This window comes from Cotesia glomerata, linkage group LG6 (assembly GCF_020080835.1).
Source record: "Cotesia glomerata isolate CgM1 linkage group LG6, MPM_Cglom_v2.3, whole genome shotgun sequence".
Taxonomy (NCBI): Eukaryota; Metazoa; Arthropoda; class Insecta; order Hymenoptera; family Braconidae; genus Cotesia; species Cotesia glomerata.
Genome location: NC_058163.1, coordinates 14,046,403 through 14,055,974, shown reverse-complemented (window position 1 = coordinate 14,055,974; position 9,572 = coordinate 14,046,403). Strand labels below are relative to the sequence as shown.

The following is a 9,572-nucleotide window of genomic DNA, read 5'->3' as shown; positions in this document are numbered from 1 at the left end:
CCGACCTGATCAGGCCTGTTCGTGTATAATCAGGCCTAAAATTAGGCCTGATCAGACCTTTCCATGCCTGTTCATATCTCAACCGTTAAATACGCTCAGACCTGATCAGACCTGATCAAGTCTGTTCATGCCTGCTCATATCTGTTCATGTCTGAAGCATTAAATACGCTCAGACCTGATCAGATCTGATCAAGCCTGTTCATGTCTGAAGCATTAAATATGCTCAGACCTAATCAGACCTGTCCATGCCTGTTCATGTCTGAAGCGTTAAATACGCTCAGACCTGATTAGACCTGTCCATTAAGGTGAGCCAAAAAAACTAACCTATCGAATTTATGGGTTGAAATGAACCTATCCCGGAAAAAAATAATCAGACCTGACCATGCCTGTTCATGTATGATCAGGCCTGAAATTAGACCTGATCATTCCTGTTCATGTATGATCGGGCCTGAAATTAGACATGATCATGCCTGTTGATGCCTGCTTATATCTGAAGCGTCAAATATGCTCAGGTCTGATCATGCCTGTTCGCGCCTGATCAGGCCTGTTCATGTCTGAAGGGTTAAATACGCTCATGTCTGTTCATGTCTGATCAGACCTGTCCATGCCTGTTCATATCTGAAGCGTGAAGTACACTCAGGCCTGTTCATGTCTATCCATGCCTGTTCATGTTTGAAGCATTAAATATGCTCAGGCCTGTTCATGTCTGTTTATGCCTAGAAAAGTTTATTAAATTTACTCTACAGTAGGTTTTTAATGATAACCAAAATACTTTTATTCATTAAATAATAAAATATACCGTTTATTGATAATTTACAAATTTATTAATCGAAATTAATGTGCACACACTGAACGTATTCAAAAATTTCTTCTTAGCATATTTGGTCTTTAGCATAATCAGGCATGGACAGGTATGATCAGGCCTGAGCGTATATAACACTTCAGACATAAACTGGCATAAACAGGCTTGACTATGTCTAATTTCAGGCCTGATCATACATGAACAGGCATGAGCAGGTCTAATTTCAGGCCTGATCATACATGAACAGTCATGGTCAGGTCTGATCATTTTTTTCCGAGTAGATCTGATCAGACTTGCATGGTCAGAGTAAGTCCACTTTTAAATTCGTAATGAGGATATAATAGCTTTTTTCTTTGATGGAAAAAATTTTTTTGGACATCACAAAATGTGCAAAATTATTGATAAATGATAAAAATTTTATCATTACGTTTAAATAATTTTGAAATAAAAAATTTGTTACATTTCCTATGAGATGTTTTGGTCTGCTCTGCTCTTGCCTAATATTAAAATCATTACTTATTTTATTATTTTAATAAATGTGATGTTATAATGAGATTCAGTTAAATAAATTAATTAGGACTATCAAAATATATTATAAATTTAATTTTTATATTATATTTATAATAAACTTATTTAATATGTTATGTACTTCATAGAATTGTTGTCACATAAGATAGCAGCACAGTAAGCGGGAACTTCAGGGTGCACGGATATCACAAAAGTTAAGCAGCATTGAGCGTGGTTAGTAGTTGGATTAGTGACTGCTGGTGTTACGGCCGTGCAATTAGATGTAATCATTTTTTTTAATTTTAATTCATTATATAGAATTGCGTATGACTCTATCAAGTACTATATTCATAAAATTAAGCAAAATAATTAATTAAAAGTAACAATGGGCTTTCAGATCTGACCATGTCTGATCAGGCCTGATAAGGTCAATACATGCCTGATCAGGCATGGTCATTTTTCATGTCTGGTCAGGCCTGAAGACTCATGACTGTTCATGTCTGATCATTTTTTTCCGGGTATATATCGAAAAAAAAATTTCCCTGCAAGGCAGGATTTTTAGCTTAATTTTAAAAGGTGTCAGTGAGCATTCAAAGTTTCCCAATTCAATAAAACGTAAAAAAATCATTTTTCATTAAAAATAATATAACTTTTGAACCGCTTGAGATAAAAATTTTTTGACGGTGGAGTCTTAAATGGCATTAAATTTCCTACAAAATCATGCCTGGTTCCATTTTTAAAAATCGAAAATTTATATATTTACTGATCATAAAAATTTAACGAAAAATCAAAATAAGCAATTTTGGGCATTTATTGTTAGAAATTTTTATATTTAAAGAAATAAATTACTTTTAAATGAGATAAGTAGAGGGAGGGGAGGGGGTAATAAGTATAATTTATGTAAAAGCGTGATTTGAAGCTCCGTGTTCGATAAGCGCTCCAGCTCAAGACTTCTTGAAAAAGTTAATTAATTATAAAAATATTAATAAAAAAATTTCAAATGCTACTGTATCAACATTTTTGCGACATTTATTGTATCTGACAGAAAAACTTGCTGCTATGTCATTTTTCGATTCTAGTATAAGTTTAGAAGTTAAAAAAAATGGTAAACGCGATTGAAAAGGAAGAGAACAAAATTTGTGATAAAATAACTGATGTCTTTGAAACAAATCGTGTCAAGTAAATTTTTAGATAATAATATTCTTTTTTCGGTTAAACTCTCCAATTCCGGTTAATTTTTATAGTATCAAACAGTACAGCGGACATCGAAGTGGCAAAAATATAAATATTACAGAACTTAATGTAGAAAGTATAAAAGCCACAATTTATAATTTGATATCGAGAATAAGTGATTAGTAGCTGCCACTATAGTAAATAACGACTCTCTCATCGTAAAAAATTACAGTTTCAAACAGTAAAAATTGCCATTTTAATATATAGTCCATATTATGAGGAGGAAGGGAACTCAGATTAGGGGAAGGGGGTCTCACTCTGGGAGAATTTAACATTTGAAACAGTAAAAATTCTAGTTTTAATATAAGGGGTATTCCATGCCAAATCGACCACTTTTAAACCCGACCCCTTTAGATTTAGCTGAAACTTTACTATTTTTTTCTACCCTTTAAAAGACATTTTTGAGAATTTTATAAAAATTTTTTTATCCAACCCAAAAAAAGTTATGAATTTTTCAAAAAAAATGGCTTTTTTATTTTCAAATAGCCATAACTTTCTTAGACATTGTTTTTTGGGTACCTTTTTTTGTTAAAAATTTTTGTTTTTGAATGAACTTTTCGGAAAAATACACGAAAAAAATTTAACATGATCAATTATATAAAATAATCGGTTTTTTTTAAGTAAAATCGTCATTTTTTCGAAGTCCGCCATTTTTTTTTTCTTTTTCTCAAAAAAAAACTTTAATTAATTTGACAACTATCCCCGCTAATCCCGAGCAGGGCCGTTTTTTTCTATAATTTTTTTATTTATTTAAAAAAAAATTGTCAAATTTTCGTAAATGGAAAAAATTTTTTTTCCGTCAACTTTATTTTTATCATAAAACAAATAGAATTTAACGATTTTATGATATAATATTCTCAATTTATACATTTAATTTATGAATATAATCATCAAGATTCAAATTTTAACCTATCAGAAAGGTCGATAAACTAGGGTAGGACAATTGTAGACTTACCTATAGTCAGCATACTAGAAACTATACGCTAGTGTGTATCGATTTATAAATACGGTTTTTTCATACTGTTTAAAACATAACCTGTAAATTGCTGTTAATCTTTTGTGCGATCAAGTGTCTAGTGAAAGATTGTTGATATTACATTTGCTGAATAAATAAATAATTATTATAGTTTATGAAGGCTATCTTGATTTGGTGTTATTTGAAAAGCTAATTGTTTTATTGTATGAATCTAAATTGATTGGAAGAATTTTATGAAGAAATTATGACATCAATAAAGCAATTCGATCGATGTTGTAATTTATTTAAGTTGGAATCACATTCGAGAAAAATGGGTTTACGTCCAGCAACTGACATTATGAAAGTAACGTTAGGATTAGATGAAAATTATTTGTTATGCAGTTCGTGTCGAAAAGAAGCTTCAAAATTAGTGAAGGAACAAACAAATACTAGTGATGATCCTAATGTTGATGCAAGTGACCATGAAGATGATTCTAGTGACAACAATGAGAACAATGATAGTGCTGACAGTGATAGTAACACAACTGCCACGGATCTCCCGTTATCCTTATGATTCCGTAAGTTTTTTAAAATTATTCATACATTACTTAAATACATTCCTAGCAACTACATGTTTCATTGTTTTTTTAAGGTTTCTTGTCGTTTAATAGCGAACCCAAAAATTCACAATCAAGCTCGGCATCCCAAGTTAGCGCTGCAACTCAATTATCCGTTATAAACGATACATTGCGACTGTTGAATCAATCGCCACTTCCTTCAAAAAAATTGAATGATTATCAATTTTTAAATAATAATATAAATCAGATATCTAACAGCTTAAAAAAAATTTTGCTCTCAGCTGCCGATGAAGAATCGATCGACGACGATGGTGAAAATTTTCGCTCTTTAATTAAAATGCTGCATGATAAATTCAATAATAAAGAAACGGATAAGTCTTTAAAAATACAAATTATAACATTGTTACCTGAAAAATGGAGTAAAAGACGTGTTTGTGAAACTATGAATACATCACGACATTTAACAAGGGTAGCAAAAAAGTTAGTTGAAGAAAAGGGTTAACTTTCAACACCTGAATCGAAATTAGGTAGGTATAGCATGGAATTGATGTTTCTGGTACATCTTAAGACTGAATTACTTAACATTTTTTGTATAGGGAGGACAATTACTCATCAAATATTATTAAAATTTGAGAATTTTCATAACGATGATGAGTATAGTTCTTTGATGCCCAGTATAGAAGACTTTGTTTCAGTTCGAAATAATGATGGTAATCGAATACACGTCGAGAAACATTGTGTGTTATCAGGAGCAAGTGGAACACACACCATCTGTGTATGTACGATCTATCAAAACTTTAAGTTGATGATGCTTGGTAATTATCAAATTAATTAATAATTATAATCGTGTGAATTTTCTGTTTATTTAATAACTTTTCTTTTAGGTGCAAATATTCATTTTTTAACAATGAATACAGAAAAGCCCATGAAACCTTATAGTGATTGTTTGGACATGATAATTTGTGAGACTCGATCGGTGCAATGTTATTTGGGTGGATGTAACAACTGTCCAGGGGTAGATGAGTTGAGTAACATTCTACTAACATGTTTTAAGAATTAGGAGATCGAAAATATCACGTATAAGTATTGGATATCAAAACCGAGAAGTAGTTTGGAAACTTTTATCAAGCCTACAGAAGAATTTGTTGAAAACTTTTGTAGTGAACTAAAAGTTCTTTTACCTCACTCATTTATTGCTAAAGAACAAGCCAAGTTTTTGAAAACATTGAAAGAAATACTGAAACCAAATGAATTTGTCATTATTTGTGATTTTGCAGAGAATTATGCGTTCGTAGTACAAAATGCAGCATCTGGTTTTCACTGGAATAATAACCAGGCAACAGTTTTTCCGGTGGTTATTTATTACAAAGTAAATGATGAACTTGAACACAAAAGTTTAGTGATTATTTCAAACTGTAATAATCACGATGCCTTTGCTGTTCATGTTTTCATCAAATTAATAACTGATTATGTAAAAAGTCTTCCTGAACGCGGTAACAAAATTTATTATTTTTCTGATGGAGCTCCTCCACAGTTCAAAAACTTTAAAAATTTTGTAAGTTTATATTATCATGAAGATGATTTTAATATTCCTGTTGAATGGCATTTTTCTGCGACTGCCCAAGGCAAAGGTCCATGTGATGGAATTGGTGGCATCATCAAACGACACGCAGCAAGAGCAAGTCTCCAACTTGCAGTTGATAAACAAATAACAACACCGACAGAATTTTTTGGATGGGCTTCTAATCCGAATAACTTACCAAATATCATAGTTAAATTTTCTCCAGAAGAAGATTATAATACAGCATTAACTGATTTAAATGACAGATTTTTGAAAACGAAACCAATTGTAGGAACTCAACAACTACATTGTATAATTCCGGACAAAAATGGTTGTTTGTATGTTAAAAAATTTTCAAACTCTAATGAACACAGAATTTGTAAAATATTAAAACGCCAGAGAGGAAATTAATAAATAATTTTTTGTATTGTTTTTGAGAAATCATTGGATATTAACTGTATTAATCATTAAACTTAGTCATTATATTCGTAAATTAAGTCTATAAATTGAGAATATTATATCATAAATTCGTTAAATTATATTTGTTTTATGATAAAAATAAAGTTTACGGAAAAAAAATTTTTTCCATTTATGAAAATTTGACAATTTTTTTTTTAATAAATAAAAAAAATATAGAAAAAAATCGGCCCTGCTCGGGATTAGCGGGGATAGTTGTCAAATTAATTAAAGTTTTTTTTGAGAAAAAAAAAAATTGAGGACTTCGAAAAAATGACGATTTTACTTAAAAAAAACCGATTATTTTATATAATTGATCATGTTAAATTTTTTTTGTGTATTTTTTCAAAAAGTTCATTCAAAAACAAAAATTTTTAACAAAAAAAGGTACCCAAAAGTCAGTCTAAAAAAGTTATGGCTATTTGAAAGTAAAAAAGCCATTTTTTTGAAAAATTCATAACTTTTTTTAGATTGGATAAAAAAATTTCAAAAAATTCTCAAAAATGTTTTTCAAAAAGTGGAAAAGAATAGTATAGTTTCAGCTAAATCTAAAGGGGTCGGGTTCAAAAGTGGTCGATTTGACATGGAATACCCCATATACATTTTACCATTCCAAGCAGGTCAATAATTATGCTTTCATTTTTAGCGTTGCGCTTAAAATTTACCATTTTACTTCGTAAATATTGACGTTGCTTGTATTAGAAATTTAGTATCTTCATTTTATACTTTTTACATATCATACAATCATTTTTAGGCATGAAATGATAAATATCAAAGTCAAAATTCTTAATTGTTATACTTTAACATTTTCGACATTCACATAGCGAATATTACTAATTGAAATAGTATTTTCTTCCATTTAAAGAATAAATTATAGCCTTTAAATAATAAATATTATAAAGTGAATAGTAAAATCACGATTTTACTGTTTGAAAAGGTAATTTTTAGTAGTTGATCATAACATCTTACAAATCGACTATTATTAATTACAGTTTACTTTCTCCGTGTAATACTAGAATCGGAAAATGACATAGCAGCAAGTTTTTCTGTCAGATACCATAAATGTCGCAAAAATTTTGATACAGTAGCATTTGAAATTTTTTTATTAATATTTTTAAAATTAATTAACTTTTTCAAGAACTCTAAGTCTTGAGCTGGAGCGCTTATCGGACAAGGAGCTTTACACGACGCTTTTACATAAATTATACTTATTACCCCTTCCCCTTCCTCTACTTATCTCATTTAAAAGTAATTTATTTCTTTAAATATAAAAATTTCTAACAATAAATGCCCAAAATTGCTTATTTTGATTTTTCGTTAAATTTTTATGACCAGTAAAAATGTTAATTTTTGATTTTAAAAAATAGAACCAGGCATTATTTTGTAGAAAATTTAATTCCCTCTAAGAATCTACCGTCAAAAAATTTTTATCTCAAGCGGTTCAAAAGTTATATTATTTTTAATGAAAAAAGATGTTCTTACGTGTTATTTAAATGGGAAACTTTGAATGCTCACCGACACCTTTTAAAATTAAGCTAAAAATCCTGCCTTGCAGGGAAATTTTTTTTTCGATATATAAGTTCATTTAAACCCATAAATTTGATAGGTTAGTTTTTTTGGCTCACCCTACTGTCCATGTCTGATCATGTCTGATCTAGCCTAAAATAGATAAGGATCAAAACTCCATATATCAGCTGACAAGAACTGTTCATGCATGATTTGCCCTCTTAAATGATATTTTATGTCTGGAAGGAAAATTTTATCGACTATAGACTGCAGTTCTATTTTTAAAATTAATTTGTTCCGTATGACATATCAGTTTCTATCCCCTTATAAATTTTAAATGTACAACTTTCATCAAAAATTTCGGCTTATATCAGCATAAACTTTTTAATTTTCCGTGCCAAAACGATGATTTTTAACGATGAATTTTGACGCAATGACATAAAATTTTTTACTGTGTTCCATTGAATACGCGAAAAATAAGATTATTGAGTAAAAGTTTGAGTTTAATAGCGTGAAAATACCAAAATATATCAGTTGATATCGATACGCGATAAGTCCTTTTAAGATGTCTGTTTTTATCTTAAGCTACGCCTTGGTCTATTGCAGTCGTGTCAAAGGCTGCTTAATTGTAGAACACACAAATAATTCTTTACTTTCTATACGTTTTAATTAAAAAAAACTTCAATTTTAAAAGAAAACAATAAAATTATAATTACGGAATAAACCTTAAAGAAATTTTTTTTTGACTTCACATAGAACCATATGTTAATGGAGCGAAAAAAATATATAGCCGTCCCAAATAAATCACTCTAATATACACAGTAAAAAATTTTGTGTCATTGCGTCAAAAATCTTAGTGTTAAAAATTTTTGTGTTAAATATTTAACACTTTTATGTGTAAATTTAACATTTATTCTGTTAAATCAACACAAAAAAGTGTTAAATATTTAACTTAAAAATTTTTAACACAAAATTTTTTGACGCAATGACGTGAAATTTTTTACTGTGTAGAATTAATTATTAATAATTGATAAATTAAGTATAGAACTCCGTTAACTCTAAGGATAAGTCATGTATAAAATTTAAATTACTTAAAATAGTTTGAAAGGTACACTAAGGTTAAGATAAGTTATTGAGTCAACAGGTAAAGTATCAGTCTGAAGAGCGCAACATACGTGGTTCGAATCCCCATCGGCACCAATCTGTTTTTTTTTATTTTATGGACCTGATCGAATCAGACATGAACAGCTCTGATCAGACATGAACATGCCTGGCCAAGTCTGATCAGACCCGGTCATTTCTCATATCTGATCAGACCTGAAGACTGATGCCTGTTCATTTCTGATCAGATCTGATCATTTTTTCCCGGGGAGGCAGAATAATCACCGCAGTTAATATTGTAAGTAAGTAAAATAAATTAACTGGCACGCGTGAGAACTTCTGTCCAGATTTAATAAAATAATCCAAAACCAACAACATTTATTTGTTCACGGAAGCGGAATATTTCAGAGGAGCGAATCCCATTTTTAGAAGCTTAAACGATTGTTTACTTATCCGCGAGGTTTAATGGTCTGAGTAATTAAATTTTTAAAGAAAACAGAAAATAAGATAAAAAAGAAAATAACTCTATTGAATTCTTTATTAAACACTTCTCAGTTTATTGTTGCAACGCTTGTAGCCTTGAGTCAAAACTTGGAACAATATATTGTAATAATGTCTGTTGAGTTTAACGTCTGTGTTTTAAATGAAACTTGTCTTAATTCAAAAATTGTATTATTAAACTAAATAATGTATTATTACCAATTTAAATTCTTTTAGCTAAGTTTTCAAATTTATACAGATGTTTAAAAAACACAAATTTTTCTGTTTTTCTTTTCCTATTTTTTTTCTTTTCTTTTCATTTTCTCAAAATGCAAGTGTATTAAAACATTGCTATTTATACCTTTTCTTTTATATGTAATATAATCTTGTAAA

General features: G+C 29.7%; 1 long non-coding RNA gene across 1 annotated transcript; it reads right to left on the bottom strand.

Annotated features, from left to right (window-relative positions):
- Window positions 1-1,743: 1,743 nt before the first annotated feature.
- LOC123268132 lies at window positions 1,744-9,114 on the bottom strand. The gene is made up of 2 exons (XR_006510163.1): window positions 8,916-9,114; window positions 1,744-1,785 (listed from the first exon to the last, which is right to left on the bottom strand). It is a non-coding gene; the product is annotated as an uncharacterized LOC123268132 (long non-coding RNA).
- Between the last annotated feature and the right edge of the window lie 458 nt (window positions 9,115-9,572).